This window comes from Mastigoproctus giganteus, chromosome 2 (assembly GCF_048544385.1).
Source record: "Mastigoproctus giganteus isolate SK-2022 chromosome 2, ASM4854438v1, whole genome shotgun sequence".
NCBI classification, from domain to species: Eukaryota; Metazoa; Arthropoda; class Arachnida; order Uropygi; family Thelyphonidae; genus Mastigoproctus; species Mastigoproctus giganteus.
The window spans coordinates 217,941,845-217,963,643 of NC_143576.1; the positions used below are offsets into that span (position 1 = coordinate 217,941,845).

Genomic DNA, 21,799 nt, shown 5'->3' on the forward strand with positions numbered 1-21,799 from the left:
AACCGTATCACACAGCTGTCGTCCGCGGCACAAGGAACCGCCTTGTGATGCACGATGGATTCCTTGTTTGCTCACATGTCTTCAGAATGAAAAAAGGTACGCCTACTCTGCTGAATTTATTGCCATGTGTAACAGCGATCCTGATCTGGCTTTTTTCCCCAACTGATGACAATGGATGAATTGTCGATACATGGCTTTGACCCAGAAAGAAAACAAGTTTGAAAACAAACACCAATCATCAACAAGATGAACAGCTTGACGTTGGGACACATCTATTCAACCGTTGGTCAAAAAAAAAAAAGAATAGCAATAAGAAATAGGATAATATACTTTAATTGTGGAAATCTTCATAAAAAGGTTTCCAATAATAAATAATACGAATTAAATTAGGCCTTCCTCCCAGCCACCACCATTTTTCCTAGGGGAGCTTATATTTTACAGAAAAATCCCAGAGTAATGGTCACGTTTCTGTATTCCGTGTTGATTGGTATCATCGGGACCAAACAAAAAAAGAATGAAAGCTAGAACAAACTGCGAAGAGAATAAAATATAAAATTCCATCAATTTTCTGAAACAATCATAAACAATAACCAGTTGTGCTTGTGGTGTAGTGGTTATCACATCCGCCTAACACGCGGAAGGTCCCAGGTTCGATCCCTGGCAAGCACAGCAATGATCGTTTTTCTGTCTTTATTTAATTACAGCAAGATGTGTAATAATACTGTATCACCCATTATATTTTTTAATTTATCAAATGTCAGATGAAATAAACTCATCTGCACATCAAAAATACGAATGAGAGTATTTGATTCCTTAATGCCATTAACGATATGCAATAATCGAGAGAGAAAAAGAAGTTTCATCTGTGCCTGCAATGTATCGAACCTCGGACCATCCGCCTGTTAGGTGGACGCGATAACCTCTACACCACAGGTATACTTATGCTCGTTTTACTGAACTTTTTTAGAAATTAATTGAATTTTATATTAAATTACGCTATAATTTAGGTAGATAATTAATTAATTCATCAGTCAATGTTTAGAAAGAGATTTTGCGTCTTACTAGCTGAGCTGAGCTGTAAAAAGTGTGTAAAAGATTTAATGAACTTACACGACTTTAAAAGTATAGTTTCCTTCTTAGATTACTTCCATTAAGAGATAACCATCAATCAATAAACTGTTACATTACACCATGATGATTAATTTGTTAACAGCGACATTCGTTCCTTCAGTGGACTATTTATGAAGAAATACTTAAGGTGTATGGGGACATCTGTCCATCAACATGACGTTGTAAAGCATTGATGGAGGCACTTCAATTACGGGGAAGAACGTGTCCATGATGAAGGAAGAAAGTGGTCGGCCATCCAGTTCTCCCATTACTGAATTAGTGGATATTCTCGGTTACTGCCAGATAATAATTAAGTATGATAAGAGCTGAGGTTGGGATAAGCCATGGTTCATATGGAGGGCATTTGAATATGAATACGGTCCCAGCACGAAGGATTCCTTGCCGGCTGACATGTCTTCAGAAAGAAAAATGGTTGGCCTGCCTCTGCTGAATTTCTGGCCATCTGTAACAGTGATCCTGATGTTTTTTTGACCAAATAGTGACAACGGATGGATTGAAGATACATCACTTTGTCAGAGAAATAAAACAGGTTTCAAACAATGAAAATATCCGTCATCACCAATTCCCAAAAACGCCAGTGTACAAGCATCTGCGGGGAAGATGCTGCTGTCAGTTTTCTAGGATAAGATGGGCGTTATTCTCACAGATCATCTAGTGAAGAATACCACCATCATTGCACATTACTACAGCAACTTACAGAAGAAATTACATGCGGCAATTAAGGAAAACCGAAACAGCGTGCTGTAGCTTGATGACAACACACCAGCAGACTGCTGTTCCACAATTGATCTTGTTCGAATTTAAGACTTCACATTTTGCCACACTCACCTTATTTCTCCAATTTGATATTTTGAATTTTTCTGATGTCTGCAGCCGAAATCATTTATGCACGTAAATCATACTTTTTTTTAAATGTTTTTTTTTTTTTTTTTTTTTTTTTTTGTGGCAATGCAGAAGTAGAAAAAAACATTAAAAACTAACCGTTTAACACTTTGTAAAAATACCCCAAATTTGAAAATTTGCCACCATATTTTTCTAAAACTTTTTCCGGCGAAGAACTCCACCAGACCTCTAGCATTTTTCCTAGGGCTTCCTCAGCTTGCCTAAAGTTAATATTTTACAGAACAAGCCCTGTAGAAAGATGTATTGCCTATTCCATGTTAAATCTTACCATCAGGCCATCAAGAAAGAATGAAACTTAGAACAAACTGCACAGGAAACATGAAATTCCATCAATTTCCTGAAATATTCATTGAAATCTGGTGGTTGTGTTTGTGGTGTAGTAGTATCACATCCGCTTTACACGCGGAAGTCCCCATGTTCGATACCTAACTGGCTACAGCAATGAGTATGCTTTTGTTGAATTCTAGCAAGATCTCTTATAAAACTGTATCAAGTGTGTTTTTTTAATTTTTCAAATGTCTTCTAGAATAAATTAATCAGTACAGCAAAAATTCAACTGAAAGCAGAGATTGTCTCCTTAACGCAATTAACGATATATAATAATAAAGACAGAAAAAACTTCTCTCGTATGCCTGCCACGTATCGAACCTGGAACAATCCGCATGTGAACAAGGACAACTGTAATCCATTCATGATAAATTTAGGACATTAATTCCTTTTATATTAAATTACGCTACGATCTAGGTAGATGACCAGTTTAACTCATCAATCAGTCTTTGGAACTCGATTTTGTGTCTTACCAGTGCCGGATTAAGGCACGCGTTAGTAGGGTCCTTGCCCGGGGCGCCAATCTTTAACGGGAGCCAAAAACAGAACAAATGAGGCAAGAAATATATACAGTAATGTATATCCTTAGTAAGTGGGCACTGAAAAACCTTTCTGCCCGGGGCACGGAAATAGTTTGGTCCGGCTCTATGTCTTACTGACTATTTGTATTGGCGAGGTTTCTGTATTCCATCATAAATCGTATCATCGGTCCCAATCAAGAAAGAATGAAAGCAAGAACAAATATGAACAGGATACACTTTTCTGCTGGATCCCAGGAGATACAGGGATTGCTGGAAATGAAGAAGCAGACAAGTCAGCAAAAGAAGCCATAGTACAGAGTGGAGAAGGTATATCAGTGCCGTATTCCGATTACATTGCCTGCGATACAACATACTTGCCAGTTGCAATTGCAAGAAACTTGGAATCGGCAAACTGCAAACAAATTATACCAAATAAAGCCTAATATTGAAAACTGGATTTCTAGCACACGAAGGTCGAGAAAAGAAAAAACAGCACTGGTCAGACTAAGAATTGGGCATACCCATATTATGCACTCTTTCTTGTTGGGAGCAGAAGAATCATCACGATGCCAGACTTGTGACACTATCTAATCAGTTCAACACATTAATAGACTGTCCTAAATACGCAAATGAACGCAAACACGCCTTCAAAGATATTTATAGGACACATCACACCATTACCCTAACGAACCTCTTGAATGATAGACATAACTTAACAAATGTTTTCAACTTCCTTAAAGCTATTAATTTATACCACCTCCTCTAAGGAAGTAAACATAAGCAACAGACTAACCCAATGAAGTAAGAATCAAGTTAAAAGGAACAATTTAAATCAAAAGTAAACACTTCTGACATGCATCACATCATATGAACTGGCGCATTTTGACCCACGTAATACATGCGTCACTAAACCTCAATACAAACAAACAAGCTAGAACAAACTGCACAAGGAACACCACATAAAATTCCCCAATTTCATGAAAAATTCATCAACATCAGGCAGTGGTGCTTGTGGTGTAGTGGTTATCACATCCGCTTTACACGCGGAAGGTCCCAGGTTCGATCCCTGGCAGGCACAGCGATGAGAATTGTTTTGTTGAATTCTAGCAAATCTGTTATAATACTGTATCAACCAGTATACTTCTTAAATACATTAATCTCTACAGCAAACTGAAAGCATTCCTCTGCTTAATGCTGTTTACGATATATAATAATAAAGATGGAAATAAAACTTCATTTATGTGCCTCGCAAGTATCGAACCTGGAACATTCTGCGAGTTAGGCGAATGTGATAACCACTACAATATAGGAACACCGCCATTCATTCCTTGATCAATTTAAGAAATTTATTATGTTTTATATTAAATTACGCTAAGATTTATGTAGATGATCAGTTTAATTCATTAATCAATCTTTCAAAATCGATTTTGTGTCTTACTCATAGCTCTTAAGAGAGAGAGTGTAAAAGAGTTTCCTTCTCAGATTACTTCCATTAAGAGATAACTATCTATCAATACGCTGCTACATTCTGGATTCCAATTGTGTTGCAATGATTGATTATGTTTCTTTTGTTACAGAGCTAAAGTGACAGAATGTCATTATGGATAAAGTTCAATATCGATCCATTATCAAATTCTTGTTTTTGTAAGGCAAATAGCTAAGGACTAAGGACATCCATGAAGAGATGTCTATGGTGTATGAGGATATCCGTCCATCAACTTGAATTGTAAAACATTGTTAGAGACAGTTCAAATACGGCGTGGAGTGCGTCCATGATGAGGAAACAATGTGAGAACCGACCATCCCCTTCTCACATCACTGGATTCGTGGAGATCCACAAGGACGGCCGGATAACAATTAAGCAGATAATTGCTGAGATTGGGATAAGCTGTTTATATGTTTGTTGGTTATACGATGCAAAGGCAAAATGGTCAAAATCCGACTTGGGATAAGCCATGGATCATATGGAGAGGATTTCAATATGAATCAGGTTTCAGCAACATGCATTCCTCGCTTGCTCACATGTCTTCAGAATGAAAAAAGGTTGGCCTACTATGTTGAGTTGATCGCCATGTACTCGTATAACAGCGATATTGATCTTTTTTTTATCCCAATTGGTTACAATGAATAAATCGTAGATACATCACTTTGACACAGAAACAAAATAGCTTTCAAAACAACGATAACATCGATCATCGCCAACTCCCAAAAAAGGGCCAGAGTGTAGCCATCGGCAGAGAAAACGTTTCAGTTTTCTGGGATGAGATGGGCATTATTCCACCGATTATTTAAAGAATACCACCATCGATACACATTATGACGGCAACTTACTGAAGAAATTACATGCCGAAATTAAGAAAACGTAACGCGGGCTGCTCAGCAAAGGCGTGCTGTTGCTTTAATCAAAGGACCAGCCCACACTCTTGTCGCAACCACTGATTTTGTCCAGAAGTTAACCCTTCATATATCTCCACACTCACTTTATTCCTCCGATTTGGCACCTTAAGACTTCTTTCGGCAAAACTTTCCTCCTCTATGACTGACTCTGTTAGACTTTTGTTGATGAAGAACCCAGTTCCACCACACCGTTCATTATTTGTTCCTAGGTAGTACAGCCAATGCACATCTAATTTCATCAAATTTTCACCTTTTTCCTTCCGATCTCACATAACCTATGATGTCCCAATTGATGTTGTTCCTGTAATAGTTCCACAAGGCGTGAGTCTGTACTCATAGTTCGAATGTAAAGTGTAAAGTGTAAAGTGTATTTAGGGTCATACGGCACCAGGGGTTTCCCCCATCTCCGCGTTGTTTACATTGTGATGGGTGTGCCAGTTTGCTGGAAATGCCAGAGATTTAAAAGTGTATGGATATTGTTCACATGTAGTGTCGTGTACCATTGTTCATCTGGTCATTTAGCCGCTGGACCCCTACTGAGGCCCAAACGTTGCCCCACTTTCGCCCCGTGGAGGCAGACCAGGTACACCAGTATTATAATTAATATACTCTGGCAAGTCCTTCCACCTAATTTCCTGAGATTTCAGTGGCTAGGACCTTAAAAAAAAAAAAAAAAAAAAAAAAAATTCGCACGTTGTATGTTGATCACATACATGTTTCCCGGTTTGAAGGGGTTGCATTTGAAAGTTTAATGGCCAAGGAGAGGGCGAAATAATTTAGAGAAGCTAGAATTTTGGTGTGGGTCTTGCGCTGGCATAGAGATAGAGAGGGGAGGAGACTGAAGGCTAGGGGGGGAATAGCTAGGAAAGACTGGGATCAATAGAGTAGACGACCCCAGCATGTGCCAGTGGGGCATGCCCATGCTCCACCAGAGAGAAAGATGTGGGATGGCAGGGGGGAGGCAACAAGAAGGCTGTCACCTCCCCCTCTGCCAGGGAAGGGAGGAAAGTGTGCCCGGCAAGGGAGCCGGCACAGGTCGCCATATGGCCTGGCGGCTGCATGTCTGCTTGAGTCAGGTCCTTGTTGTCCCATCCGTGTGTAGGCTCCTGTCTGTGGTTGTCACTTGGCAGCAGGACAGGTGCCTTAGTCAGGTCCGTAGTTGTGGGTATTTAGTCCAGTCTGTACTTATGTCTCTATCTGGAGTCATGGTCATTAGTTATTGGATCCTGGGTCCATTTGTTGGATCCGAGTTTGTCGAGTCCGGGTGTTTTTTTTTTTTTTTTTTTTATGCTGTTTCTTCCTGGGATGCAATCCCTTTGTGGATTGTCTTGATGGTGACTGTCCGTGCACCTTATATGGTTGTTTGCAAAGTGATATATTGTGGGCCTGAGAAACGCTATTGTGGCTGTGGGGGCGGAAGAGTATGCCTTCTGTGAAAAAGATCTTGTGCAAAGTTTGCCAGTGCTTTGTAGCTGTGCTCCTCCTCCAATAAGCGTTCCTCTTGATTCTCTGGTACATAATGTAATTCTGTAATTAGTCGGCATCGGAGGTCTTCATAAAGCTTGCAGTGGTACATTAAATGCTCCCACGTTTCCACTAAGCCACAATGACAGAGGGCAGTGTTGCTCAGTCCAAAGGTCATTAGTTTGAATCTGATGGCGCCGTGGCCAGTTAGGAGGTACGTGGCCAGCAATCCTGGGGAGGGCCAGCTTGGGTATTTTGGGTATACGGCCGAGACAGTTGGGAGGAATTTTCGCGTTAATTGCCCTTTTGTTGAGTTTTGCCACCGTGTTTGCCAGGTTTGCTGAAGATGTACAGTTAGTCTTCTTTTCTCTATTTTCGGTTCGCTGGCTACATTTAATGTGAAATTTAGGCAGGTATCCGGTATGCCTCTGGAAAGGCTGTAGAGGAGTCCACTGCGTATCACTTCCAGGTCCAAGGGGAGGGCACCCGTGAGCACCTGAAGCGCGTGTGTACTCACTGTTTTGCAAGCTCGTGAGATAGTCAGTAATATGTACCTCTGTATGGTTTCTAGTTTTCTTTTATTAGTTGCAGTGGTTGCTTTCTTGTACCAGACACCGGAGGCATAGAGGATGACTGGCAGGAACACAGTTTTGTGAAAAAGAGCAAGGGTTTTCTTCTTTATGCCCCAGTCCTTGCGGGTGATTCTTGCAAATAGTGACGAGTAATTTCTGATTTTATTTCTGAGATAGTTAAGATGGGGAGTGAAGGATAGGTTTCTATCAAGGACAACCCCAAGAAATTTCATTTCTGTGGTCAGCTTGACGGTGGTTCCTTGTACTTTTATTTGGGGGGGGGGGTCTCCTGGTGTCCAGGGTTCCCCGAAGTAGGATGGAGCTTGTCTTAGTGGATGATATCTTCAGGTTATTTTCGTCAGCCCATTGTTGTAGAGTGGCGAGCGCCCGGTTTGCTGTGTTTTCCAGCTGTGCCCTGGAGTTTTCTGCCAGTGTCAGGACAAGGTCATCCGCATACGCATGGGAGGTTGCATTTCCGAGGTTGAGGTTGAGGAATCCGTCCAGGACCACGTTCCAGAGCAGTGGGCCCAGGACGGAGCCCTGTGGGCATCCTCTGTAGATGCGTCTGGTTATTGTACAGTAAGGAGCAGTGACTTTTACTGACCTGTCGCATAGGTAACTGCTGATGCAATTGTATAGATTACTTGGGAGTTTGGCCTCACGGAGCCTGCTGAGGACGCTTGGCCACCAGAGGGTGTCAAACGCCCCGGCAAAATCAACCGCGATGGCAAGAAAGTATTTGCGGTCTGTTTCTGTTGCAGCGTTGATGATGCTGCGTAGGGCATCGGTGGTGGAGTATCCTTTTCGAAATCCAAATTGTTTGGGTGACTCTAGACCTGCGTTTCTATAGTGCTTCTCTATCCTGTTTCGCAGGAGATGTTCAAGAAGCTTGCTGAGAACTGTCAGGAGCGCTATCGGGCGATAGGACCCTGGGAGGTCCTGCCGCTTCGTGGGATTCTTCAAGATTAGCCGGAGCGTCGCCACCCTCCAACTGCACGGGAAGTAGCCTTCTTTGAGGCATTTATTGTATAGTTTCAGTATTTCCTCCGGGATAGTGTCCACTGCTTTCTTGATGATCTCTGGCTCTAGGAGATCTTCCCCTGGGGACGTTTTGTTTCTCAGCTTGGCCGCCGCGATCTCCAACTCAATCTTGGTGAAAGGTTCCTCAATTTGCTGGGTTGTGTATATCCTGTTCTGTTGGCAGAGCAGTACTTGTTCTGGCGTAGCGGGATCAGTGTGCTCCAGAAACATAGCATCCAAAATATTGTTGACAGTTTCGTACCACGTCTTTGTGAACCCCCCCTTGCGGTTTCCTCATTGCTGGGAGTACCTCGCCTCTGGGAAGCCTATTTGTAGTCACCCGATAGACCACTCCCCAGGGGTTGTCATTTCCTGTCGTGGAACTAGGTGCTCCCAAGTACGCTGTTTTCTTTCTCTGATTTTTGCTGTGTATTGATTCCTTGCAGTACGGTATCGTTCCCGGAGCGCCTCTACTTCTGCAGTAGGCCAATCACGTCTAGCCCGCTGGAATTTTTTCCGACAGGTGTTGGCTACCTGCCTTAGTTGCTGAAGCTCAGGGTTCCACCAGGGTACCGCCCCCGGAGATGGTTTCTTTCTTTTGATAGATTTGTCCGCCGCTTCTGTGATAAGTCTCACCAGTTTTGCCTGGTGTTGGTCTGGGGTTGTCTCTTCTGTATTGAATGTGTGGACGGCCACCCGTATGGTTTGTTGGAATTTGTGCCAGTCTGCTTTTCCTATGGCGTATCTGTGCTTCTGGCTATTGTTCGGTTTAGTTGGAAGGTTATTGCTCTGTGGTCCGATGTTGTCCAGTTTTCCGTTACTGTCCAGGCTGTGATGTGATCAGTGACGGATCTTGTGGCAAGGGTGATATCAATTGTTGACTCCCACATAGTACTGGAGAATGTTGGGAGGTTGTTTGGCTGGTTAAGTATATTATAGCAACTGTTTGTGAGGTACTCTTCCAGATGCTGCCCGTTCACAACGCCTCTCCGTCCTGGGGTTTCGCTATACCATGCCGGTGAGCGGCAGTGTACGTCTGCGCCTACAATTATTTTGGCGTTCGGAAATTCTGTGTGCATGGTCTGTAGGTAGTTAATTGTTGGGAGGATCTCTTCCCCCGGTCGACTGTATATTGAGACAGCATAAAATTCCCCTAGTGCGGTGACTATGTGGGCACACGCAGCCCAGGGGAGGCAGTAGTTTGATAGTTTAGTCACTGTGTAATCCGGATTTCTAACTAGGATGGCTGCCCACGGGGTTTCAGCATCAGTATGCACAATCTTGTATTTCATGGGGTATCCCCTGACCTTTTTGCTGTGTGTATACGGCTCTTGCACGAGCATAATGTCGACATTTTCTTCGTTGGCCTTTTTTACCAACTGGGCGGCAACCGCCCTAGACCTTTGTGCGTTGATCTGTGTGAAGTGAACTTTTAGTTGGTTATACTGTTTAGGGCGTGCTTCCATAGTCGAGTCTTGTTTGGTATACTCCCTTGGCCTTTATGTATACAGGGCACTTGTTGTCACGGATTGAATGGTCTGCCTGGATTTTGTGCGCCTTGCAGTTTGCACATGTTGGTGGATCCTCTCTTTTAGGGCATGTCTTAAATTCGTGTCCTACTTCAGCACAGTGCCCACATGTTGGTTGCGTTTGGGCGCATGTGTGGGTGGTGTGTCCGAAGCGGCCACACCGGAAGCATTTGGGGACTGTCACATGTTCATTGTAGCGATGACTGCCCCAGTTTATGAACACTCTGTTGTGTTTGTTTATAGTATTCCAGGCCGCAGGCGAAAGCTCAACCACCCAGTTTGTGGCGCTACCTATTCGGGATTTGGTTTGATACCTCGGATTTATAAGTGATGCTGGATCTACCTCCGGGTGTTCTTGCTGGAGGTTTCTCATATACAGTTCTTCTCGAAGAGCTGTAGGCGTGAGGTCTTTGTCCGTGTTGAATATAATTATACTAGGCCCTCTTTTTTGGGGGGGCGCGGCCTCCAGGCCAAGAGTTTGTATTCTCGGATTGGCTATTATTTTTTGGGCATCTTCCTGCGTATGCGTTTCGATTATTATGCCTGTGTTGCGCGTTTTCCGTACTGATTTAATTTTTGTGGTCTTGAGATCCTCTGCTAGTTTTGTCATTACTGTGGTTTTGACTGCTTCGCTGGAGGTGTGCTCCTCTGTGGAAGTTGGTCTGAGGATGACCAAATTCGGCCTTGGGAGTAGTGTCTTCCGTCTGGATGCCGATTGGAGTGTCGTCTCTGGTGGTTCCTGGGTTCTGGTCCTCAGCGCTTGAGCGTTCGAATGTTGAGCCTTTCAACATTTAAAGTCCAAAGCAACCTATTCGAACCCAGTGATTCTTAGCAATGTCTGCCATTGAGCTGGTCTTCCCGCTGCTCGCAGCTGGAAGAGCAGCTCAACATCAGGGAGAATGAGGGCCGTTTATTTTGTTGTGAAGCCACGTTGAGGAAATGAACCACAAGCTGTCCCGCTGGTGCAGTGGGGATTGGCAGGTAGCCAGTCAGGGTTGGTAGCCTAATTGGCGTGTAGAGTGTATCCCTTAGCAAAACAGACCTGCCCAGCCTACACCACGAGGAGGTTGGGTACTCCACATAAGTGGAAGCTGTTGCCAATTCTTGGGCCATATACACTGAGTGATCACTGAATTATGACCACCGTTATGAAAAGTGAATGCGACCCGTTGAATAAGTGAGGCACGAGAGTGCGCAGTTAGTCGACCTACGTAGCATAGATAAGGTGTCAGTGGTTCAGTAGGTAGTAAATTGCTAGCGTGATGGGTAAAAGGAGAGATTTATCAGTCTTTGATAAAAGACAGATTGTGGGAGCTCGACATGCTGGTGCCTCGATTTCCCAAACGGCTCAACTGGTGGGATGTCCGAGAGTCGCCGTTGTTAAAGTGTACCAGGACTGGCGGCAAAATGATCAAACAACAAACCGACAGCAAAACTGCAAAGGGCTATACCAGCAGACGACCCCTACAGCATCCTCTCCTAACGAAGGTTCATCGGCGTAAAATACTCGCCTGGTGCAAAGAGCATGCAAGTTGGACGTTAGAGGACTGGAAGAAGGTGTGCTGGCGGATGAGTCACGTTACTTACTCCACACTGTGGATGGTCGTGTACGGATTTGTCGTCAACAACATGATTGTTTGTTTGTTTGTTTGTTTGAGGATTTTTTTTGGCGCATGGGCGTCTGTGGCCATAATGCGCCACAACAACATGAGGCTCTTGATCCATCATCCATGGTATCAAAAGTGCAGGCCGGTGGAGGTGGTTGTATGGTGTGAGGCATGTTTCACTGGCAGGAACTAGGACCCCCTGGTGCATGTTGCATGTAGAACAACGTATCAGTGGTCTCCGCTATCGTCAACTGCTTGCTGACTGTGTACACCCCTCTATGTTACACTTTTTCCCGAATGGCGATGGTGTCTTCCAAGATGACAATGCGCCGAGCCATCGGGCACTTGTTGTGCAGGAATGGTTTAAGGAACACAGTTTTGACTTTCAACATATCGATTGGCCTCCGAACTCCCCCGATATTAATCCCATAGAGCACTTGTAGGACACTATTGAAAGGCATATCAGGCGTCTGGATACACCAATCACCTCCATACTTATATTGCTGACCGCATTACACACAGCTTGGTTGGCCATACCTCCCGAACGCTTCCGACATCTTGTTGAATCAATGTCACGTCGGATAGCTGCTGTACTGAGGGGAAAAGGAGGACCTACGAAGTATTAGGTAGGTGGTCATAATTCAGTGATCACTCAGTGTATATATACACATATTTTTTTGTTTTTTTTTTCTGCGAAACGCGCTGTAACCGCGTTCTGAAAGTTAAAAATAAAAATCATAAATTTAAAACAAAAAAATTATTGTAAATAAAGATGATTTATTATTACCAATAACTTTGGCACTTGGCCAGAGAGTTAAGATAGATGCACCTGTTGATTTGTGACTCATCTATTGAAGCGTTCGTCAATCACAACACTTAATTAATAATGAAAACAACTTCTTCAATAAAACTATGGCGTATTCAGAGCCATTATGCAGCCATAGATATAAACAACAACAAGAAGGAGAGGGAAAAAAAAGAAAACTCAATAAGAAATATTATAACATTCTTTTACTTTGAAAATCTTTATAAAATTCGAAATTTTGTCGAATTTGACACCGTGATTTTCTAAACATTTTTCCAATAAAGGATTCCTCCCAACTCTTTCCTTTGGGGACTTTCGCAAGTTTATATTTTACAAAAAATGCTTCTTGAGTATTGGTGACGTTTCAGTATTTCATGATGATTGCATCATCGGGCCCAAGAAAGAAGGAAAACTGCAACAAACTGTAAAGGGAACAAAAAGTAAAATTCCATCAGTTTCTTTAAATTTTCATTAAACCGAACTAGTTGTGCCTGTGGTGTAGTGGTTATCACATCCGCCTAACACGCGGAAGGTCCCAGGTTCGATACCTGGCAGGCACAATCACTTTTTGCTTTTATGTAATTCTAGCAAGATGAGGTATAATATTGTATCACCTGTTTATCTTTTAATTTTTCAAATGTCATCTAAAATAGATTAATCTCTATTTTAGTACTCAAAGAAGTCAACTGAAACGATTCCTTAACTTAATGCTGTTTACGATACAAAAAATTAATTATTTTAACAGAATAAGAAAAATGTTTTATCAAGTGCCTGTCGGGGATCGAATCTGGGATCTTTCGTGTATTAGGAGGATGCGATACCAGGACACAACAGGCACACCTGTGCTCAGTTAATGAACATTTAAATCCTTTGAAATGTAATTTGCATTATACAGTTTGCTTCTGCGACCTGGACGTTGTTTACCTGGTGCAAATTCGATCCTATAAACATCTACTATATTCTGGATTCAAATTTTATTACAATTATTGACATATTTAATTTCAGTTTATCCTGCTCCTTAAATGCTGATCTACAGGTAATTCTCCAGTGGAGCAAAGATAACTTAGATGATGTCAATTGTTCTAAAACTCCGTCCTGTCTTATATCTCCCAAAAAGGATTCTTCTGCTCCTATCTTTGATGACACTCTGATTTCTAGACAAGATGATATATCTTTATTGGGGACTACCAGACTTCAAATCTCTCTTGGAATATACACATTACAAATATTGCTTCCTTTGCATCTAATAAACTGGTATTTCTTTTTCGCTCTTGGTGTTATTTTTCTTCCAAACAACTGTTCACTCTGTACAAATTGAAAATCCGGCCTACCATGGAATTTTGTTCTCACATCTGGAGTGGTGCCCGAAAACCTCTCTCAGGCTTCTAGATTCCATTCAGAGGAGGGCAATTATTATTATTACTAGTCATATAGTGCAAGGAAGCCTGAGGCTTATGCTGCGCCAGCTAAAAAAAATTTCCAAGTTACCCAGAGAGAGAGAGAGAGAAGTAAAAGGGAATCACCAAGAAGAGAAGAATGATGGTATCCAGCTCAGGACCCTGGGTGTGCCAAGCCCATACTCGCCAGATGTGAGCCCCTGGGGTTAAAAAAATCACGTCGTGTGCCTGCCAGGTATCGAACCTGGGGCCTGCCGCGTGTTAGGCGGATGTGATAACCACTACACCACAGGTACATATGGAATTTTAAAATTTTAACAACTTTCTGCACACCAAGGAAGGATTAACTTCAATTTGAGACCACTTTCAGCCCGATCGGTGAAGCCTATCGTTCACACTGACTGTCGACAGAAAACAGCTTTCGTATTAAATGTATAATATACTTTCATTGTGGAAATCTGCATCAAAATTTTTAGAAAAATAAATAAAACAAATTAAATTAGTTTCATTAATTAATTTTGTCGAATTTCTCACGAAAGAAATATTCAAAACTGACTATTTAAGACTTTGCAAAAATACGCCATATTCGAATATTTGGAGATATTTGTGGCTTCATGATTTTCTAAAAAAATTTCCGATATAGTACCACCCCTCACCCTGACCCCACCATCTTTCTTAATGGAACTTAATGGAACTTCATCAGAGTTCCTAGCCGAGTGGGTAAAGTACCTGCCTGGCAACCCAAAGGTCGCGGGTTCGATTCCCGCCTCGGGCTTGGATCAAAGTACTGCAAAAACCTTGGGAGGTGCAATATGGCCACAGAAGCCGATGCGCCAACAACTACCAAATCAAAAAAAAAAAAAAAAAAAATCATCAGAGTTCCAAAAAGTTATATTTCACAGAAAATACCCTGAGTATACACTGTGCTGCCACTTTATGAGGTACACCTACCTGGTAGCGTGTTGAGCCTCCTTTAGCCTTCAAAACAGCCTGAATTCGTCTAGGCATGGATTGAACAACATGCTGAAAACGTTGTGCCGGAATGGAATACCATGCAGACATGAATGTATCACGCAGTTCAATGAGATTCGATGGAGGTGTAGGCCTGCAGCGAGCAGCCCTTTCCAGCTCATCCCAAAGATGTTCAATAGGATTGAGATCCACGGACTGAGCCGGTCACTGCAGCAAAGAAAGGTCACTGTCATGTTCCTGGAATCATTCCATAGTGATTCTGGCTTTGTGCACCGGCGCATTATCCTGCTGGAAGTAACCATCTGACTGAGGATAAACTGTCAACATGAACGGATGCACTTGGTCAGTAGCGATGTTTAGGTACGATGTGGCATTCAGACGTGAATGCCACATCGTACCTAATCAATGCACCCAACGGCATCAATGGACCCAACGTGTGCCAAGAAAACATTCCCCACACTAAAACACTGCCCACACCACCTTGCACAGTAGTCGTCAGACATGACGGATCCATGGATTCATGTTGTTTTCGCCAAATTCTGAGCCTTCCATCAATATGATGCACCAGGAACTTCGACTCGTCAGACCAAGCAACTGTTTTCCAATGCTCGATAGTCGAGTGCTGGTGTTACTGTGCCCACAGGAGGCGTGCTCTATTGTTCTTCATTGATAACAAAGGTACGCGGTGTGGCCGTCTGTTGTTGTAGCTCATTCGCGACAAAGTGCGACTAGTGGTCCGTTGCGATATTTTGTTCTGCGCACCACGGTTGTATTCTGACGTGATGTGGGACATTGTGGCCCGTCTGTTTGCTTGCACAATTCTAGCCATCCTCCTCTGACCTCTCTCATCAACAAGCGAATTTCTTCCACATGAGTGCCGTTGAGAGGATGTTTTCTGTTCGTTGCACCATTCTCGATACACCCTTGAAACTGTGGTGCGTGAAAAGTTCAGAACTCACGTTTCAGAGATGCTTTGTCCAGCAAGTCTTGCACCTATTATCATGCCACGTTCGAAGTCCGTCAGATCACTCCTTTTCCCTATTCCTGCTACAGTTTGTACGCTTAAAGTGATACTAGAAAGGTTGTTCTGCTGCATTTATATCCACAACTGTGGTCATGTGACTAGCAACGTTCTGGGACAAACCATTTGTGAGCACATCAGGGGTGTACCTAATAAAGTGGCAGCACAGTGTACGATTCAAATCTGAACCTACTGCAACGTGCAGAACATAGTTAAAGGAAAAACCTTTTGTTACCGCTCATATGTATACAGGGCTTGATAAATTGTGCAAAACCGTACTGGCCACACAAAAAAAGGGCTAGCCCCCCAAAAAATGTTTTTTTTTTAAATTGCATAAAGTCCTAATAAATTCCGATCAGTGTGCTGGTAGTGTGGCTCACGTCACCAGTTATCGTTGTTTACCATTATAAAGAATGGTTAACAACGATAACTGGCGTCATGATAATGTATCACGCGGTCTCAAAAACACCTGTGAATGTCACAATAATATTTTATTATTGATGTTCATGGAAGCATTCTATTTTGTGTAGTCTGTTGCTACTCACCAGGGGCGAGTGTATTTGTCGAGCCCGCTATATATACAGTATATACCGGACTCGACAGTTATATACTGTATAACGTATATATCGTATATACGTTTTTACTGGCGTTATTCCAAAAACTTTGAAACGAAAAAGCGTCATGCGAAAAGCGTTACGAAAATTTATTCCAGTTTAATTTACCTTCTACTGGACTAAATGCAATGAAATTTTTCAGGGTGCTTCATCTTAGCTCTATACTGGAGGAAAAACTTTCAAATCTCTGAAAATTGCAGTAGTTTTTCCAGTACAGTGAAAAATATGAGCATGTGATCAAGGAAATTTTCTCACGTAATAAAAGAGATAATATGGACGTATAGCATATCATTCGAAAGCTAACGAATTTAGAAACAGAAATATTAAGGTTTTAAGATACAAAAAAAAAAAAGAAAAAAATCGGAAATTGGGAAATACGTTAATTCGAAAACGCATCTGGTTTCAAGTGACTTGGTGTTTTCAGATTGAATGTAATTTTTTTCTTTACAATTAAACTCTTAGACTGGGAAAGAGTTTAAGAAAACATTCTTCAAGTTGGACATGTCATCAGATCTTTCGATACACGAAATGGAACAACTATAGATGATGTATTTAGTCGTGAACTCTTCAATGTAAAAATTTTAAATTTTTCAGTGATGACTTTAGTCATCACAGACCAATATTTTCAGTAATCGATATGTAATTATTATTAATAAAATAAAAACATTGTTATATTATTATCCATGAATTTTATTAATATCTGAAAATTAAAACGTTTTTAATGCCTGTTGATGACTCCTAAATGTAAAACATGTTAAATATGCTAGTGGCAGGACACATTATGTACCTGGTACAAAATTTTCCTTTTTAGTTTTTTTTTCCTGAAATGAAACAAAAAAAATATTTATGATTACTAATGCCATTGTGGGAGACTTAAAGCTAGATGAACAGCTTGACTTTGTAGCTAATATATTCACCAATCAAAACGCGTTATTAGTAATTAAAACGCTGTAAAATTCATGGTTTTTTCAGGGCCATCATACAGCCATAGACCTGAACAGTTAAAAAATAAAAAAAAAGAATTAGCAATAAGAACATGATAACACTTTCACTGTGGAAATCTTTATAAACACGTTTCGAGTAATAATTAAATAATATCCATTAAATAAGTTTTATTATGATTTTATTAAATACAGAGGAACAAACATGCAAGAGTGCAGGGCCGGTGGCAAAAGTGACAATCAGCCAAAATGATTAAATAATTTGTTTCTTTTTTGTGATTTTAGGAAAAAAAAAAAAAAAAACATTCAAAACTAACTGTCTAACAATTCGTAAAAATACCCCAAATTCAAAAATTTGACCGATTTCACACTATATTTTTCTAAAACATTTTCTGGAGAAAATCTCCATTTTCTGGAGGTTTTCTGCAGACACCCACCATCTTTCCTAGGGGAACTTCCTCAGCATAATTTACGTTTATATTTTACAGAAAAAAGTCCTGAGGTGTATTCCATGTTGAATAGTATCATCGGGCCCAATCAAGAAAGAATGAAAGCTAGAACAAAAACATAATATTCTATCAATTTCCTGAAACATTCAGGGAATCAAACCCAGTTGTGCTTGTGGTGTAGTGGTTATCACATCCGCTTTACACGCGGAAGGTCCCAGGTTCGATACCTGGCAAGCACAGCAATCAGTATGCTTTTGTTGAATTCTAGCATGATCTTTTATAATACTGTATCAACCAGGTGGTTTTTTTAAGTTTCAAATGTCTTCTAGAATAAATTAATCTGTGCAGCAAAAATTAAACTGAAAGCATTCCTCTGCTTAATGCTGTTAACGATATTCAATAAAGGAAAAAGAAATCACCTCATGTGCCTGCCAGGTATCGAACCTGGGACCTTCCGCGTGTTAGGCGGATGTGATAACCACTACACCACAGGCACACATATACTCTTCCAGGGAAATTTTAGACACTAATTACCTGTTCTTTTAAATTAAGCTACAATTTAGGTAGATTATCAGTTTAACTCATCAATCAACCTTTGGAAATCGATTTTCTGTCTTACTGACAGCTCTTAAGAGGTGGAGTGGCCTGAACTGTTAAGAGAGTGTAAAAGAGGGCTGAGCTCTTAAAAGAGTGTAAAGGAATTAATTAACTCAAACGAATTTAAAAGTAGTTTCCTTCGCGATTATTTCCATTCAGAGATAACTATCTATCAATATACTCTCACATCACGATTATTACCTTATTAACAGCAACACTCGTTCCTTCAGTGCCAGACTTCATAAATGTGTACATGAGGATTATTCAGTACTGTTTCTACGACTTGCAGAGGTATTCATCTCACTCTATAATTTAAGGTTTGTTTGCCTGCTGTTCGATCCTAGAAGCATCTTCTATACTGTTTCAATTGTATTACAATTATTCATTGCGTGTGTTTTGTTACAGAAGTCACAGAATGTCATCATGGATAAATTTGAATATCGATCCATTATCAAATTTCTATTTTTGTAAGGCAAACAGCTGAGGTCTATTCATGAAGAGATATTGACGGTGTATGAGGATATCCGTCCATCAATTTGAGTTGTAAAACATTGTTGGAGATAGTTCGAGTACAGCGCGGAGGTGTCCATGATGAGGATAGAAAATGGCAGGCCATCCATTTCTCACATTACTGATTTCGTGGAGATCTGCAATGACTGACAGATAACAATTAAGCAGATAATTGCTGATATTGGGATAAGGTATGGATCACATAGACAGCATTTGATTATGAATTATGTCCCAGTACGATGGATTCCACGCCTACTAACTTCGCTTCAGAAAGAAAAAAGGTTGGCCTGATCTGCTGAATTTATCGGCATGTGTAACAGCTATCCAGAACCCCCCCCCCCCCAATTGACGATGGACACTTTTATCCAGAAATAAAACACGTTTCGAAACAATGGAAACACTCATCATTACCAACTCCTAAAAAGGACAGAGTGCAACCATTGCAGGGAACAAGTTGCTGTCAGTTTGCTGGGATGAGATGGACATAATTCTCAATTATTATCTAGAGGTGCTTTGGTCCTTGAGGTTGTCACAGACATTCTCTCAGATATACCAGACAAGCTGTACTTGCTACCTGGGAGTCTAAAACGCTGATGGAACTGATATTCGGGTGACACTCAAGTCAAGTGTACCCAATTTCGGCAAAGTCCGGACGGTCTGTGACAGCCAAATCCTCTGCTTGCACCTTCACGATGGTGGGACTGTTAGTAATCCTGGATATAACCTCCATGCATAAGTACGTGGTGGGTGACCACCCAGGTGTGAATAACGTAAGCAGGGGTCGAGGTTTGGCGCCCACACCACATGGAGGAATGCCGCCCCTCTATGTTACTAGGCAGTACTATGTGGTAGATGACTCTCATCAACTGGTGCAATACCACCACTTTGCTTATTGGAGGTTTGAAGTGGTGGAACGCATGTTTAGTCTCGAGAGCTAAGTTCCGGTCAAACCTTCCCTATCTCTTCCATCATGCAGTTTGACTGATGACTTTTGAGGTGTTGATGAACATCGTGGCGAGATCCAATATTCCTTATATTTCGAGGGTACAGCTCTAAAACGGTGTTCGCAGGCCGGCCGCTAGTTAGTACACCGGGCCGAACCTATTGTTAACTCTCTAGGAGGCTTCCGGATCAGCTAGCGTATAATCTGGCTACCTCTACTCTGCCAGATAGTGACTGGAGGGAGTCCGAGTAGTGTGTATGCGGGGGGCATTGTCGAGGCCACGTTATGTCAAGGATCTGGGTATATTCTTACCATGTGTACGCCATTCCCAAAAATTTCATTACTTCATACAGCATGTCCCATCCACTTTTTCTTACTATTGAATACACCATGAATTGTCAAACTAACAGAGCAAGCTTATCTGCGAAAAGATCTAAACCTCCCAAGGACTTCCTAATTCATTTCACAAATATACGTGGTCTCAATTCTAATCTCAACGATGTCCATTTCCACTTGCAGTCTTCCAAACCCCATGTACTTTTTCTGACAGAATCTCAGTTATCGGTTGATTCAACTACTGCTCATCTGAGATGCCCAAATTATTCGCTGTATGATTCCTTTTGCCTCAAAGGTGGTACATGTGCATATGTTCGTTCTGATATTCCCTGTCACAGACTTGGCAATTTGGAATCTCCTCTCTTCGATCTTCTCTGGCTTAAAATCTATCTACCTCATTGTGTCAAATTCATCTGTTGTCTCTACCGATCTCTAACCTCCACTAATCACTTGGAACTCTTTGACTTCCTCTCTCTCTCTCTCTGCAACTTGCCTTTCTCCAGTCCAACTTTCCTAACAGTGAAGTAATTTTCCTTAGTGATTTTAATGTTCACAACTCCAGCTGGCTTCCGTTTTCTAGTCACACCGACCCAGCTGGTCGAGATGCTGAGGCTTTTGCAATTACTAATAAACTTGCACAGATTGTTCATTTACCTACAAGAATACCGGGCAATCCTAATCATACAGCCAACACGCTTGATCTTTTTCTCACAAACAACCCTTCTAAGTACACGGTCGAAGTGAGAGGTCCTTTAGGCACTTCAGATCAAAACTTGGTGATTGTCTCTTCTCCAATGGAGCCTTTATCTCATGGCTATTCCCAATCTCGTGTTGTTTGGCATTACAAGAATGCAAAATGGGATGACCTGCGAGATTTCTTTTCTTCTTTTCCTTGGTCGGATTACTGTTTCAAAACTTATGAGGTCAACATTTGCTCAGATCGTATTCAGTGAAAAAAATGGGCCCCCAGAGGATCCTGGCCCACCTGCTGGCAACACCAGGTGAGTCAGAGTCTCTTTCGAGACGTTACGTGATATACTGGAACTGGCCCACCTTCCCGTGGTGTGGACGAGTACCCAGAATCATCTGTCCAGGTGGCTGATGCTTCTGGGTAGCCAAGCGGCCAGAACAGAACAACAGAACACACACATAATACACACAAACCGACGTCACACACATATCAGGCCCATCTGTAGTGATACTGTTCTTCACAGAGATACGAGGCGGAGTTGAACGAATGTTCTAGGTGCCGCCCTTTACATATACACATGTCCACATATACTTGCAGAAAGTCTGCGCGGTAGCAAAGTGGTATCGTCACCGTCCTCCCCACACCGGGTGGAAAAGGCCTGGGTTCGAATCCCGTCGATGACGCGAGGAACTTTAATGGGCTTCTTTCACTCCGTGGCTGAGTTAGTTGGTCTCAGGCGTAGATAGCAAGGTTTTTCTCCCAGTAAAACAGGGAGAAAAACCTTGGACGAAAAACTTTTTTTCGTCCAGCAAAACAGGCAAATCACCCATAGAACATACGCAATTTACAGACACAAATACGGGTTAATGTATTTAATTACGGGAAACCCTAAAATAATAATTTTTATACTTGCAGGAATGGAATCCTTTATCCCACACTCCACTTTAAAATCTCGTCCTTTATCTAAACCTGGGTTTTCCAATAAATGTGCTAAGGCTGTTCAAGAGAAAAACGTTGCATATCGTAATTGGCTTGTTTCTAATTCTTCAGTT

The 21,799-nt window shown here is 41.7% G+C and overlaps 6 non-coding genes across 6 annotated transcripts; 4 read left to right on the forward strand and 2 right to left on the reverse strand.

Moving 5' to 3' along the window:
• Nucleotides 1-596: 596 nt before the first annotated feature.
• On the forward strand, nt 597-669 carry TRNAV-AAC (transfer RNA valine (anticodon AAC)). The gene has a single exon. It is a non-coding gene; the product is annotated as a tRNA-Val (tRNA).
• A 3,218-nt stretch (nt 670-3,887) lies between these two features.
• On the forward strand, nt 3,888-3,960 carry TRNAV-UAC (transfer RNA valine (anticodon UAC)). The gene has a single exon. It is a non-coding gene; the product is annotated as a tRNA-Val (tRNA).
• Nucleotides 3,961-12,763: 8,803 nt separating this feature from the next.
• On the forward strand, nt 12,764-12,836 carry TRNAV-AAC (transfer RNA valine (anticodon AAC)). Its single transcript has one exon. It is a non-coding gene; the product is annotated as a tRNA-Val (tRNA).
• A 1,060-nt stretch (nt 12,837-13,896) lies between these two features.
• Nucleotides 13,897-13,969, reverse strand: TRNAV-AAC (transfer RNA valine (anticodon AAC)). Its single transcript has one exon. It is a non-coding gene; the product is annotated as a tRNA-Val (tRNA).
• A 3,867-nt stretch (nt 13,970-17,836) lies between these two features.
• On the forward strand, nt 17,837-17,909 carry TRNAV-UAC (transfer RNA valine (anticodon UAC)). The gene has a single exon. It is a non-coding gene; the product is annotated as a tRNA-Val (tRNA).
• Nucleotides 17,910-18,093: 184 nt separating this feature from the next.
• TRNAV-AAC (transfer RNA valine (anticodon AAC)) lies at nt 18,094-18,166 on the reverse strand. The gene has a single exon. It is a non-coding gene; the product is annotated as a tRNA-Val (tRNA).
• Between the last annotated feature and the right edge of the window lie 3,633 nt (nt 18,167-21,799).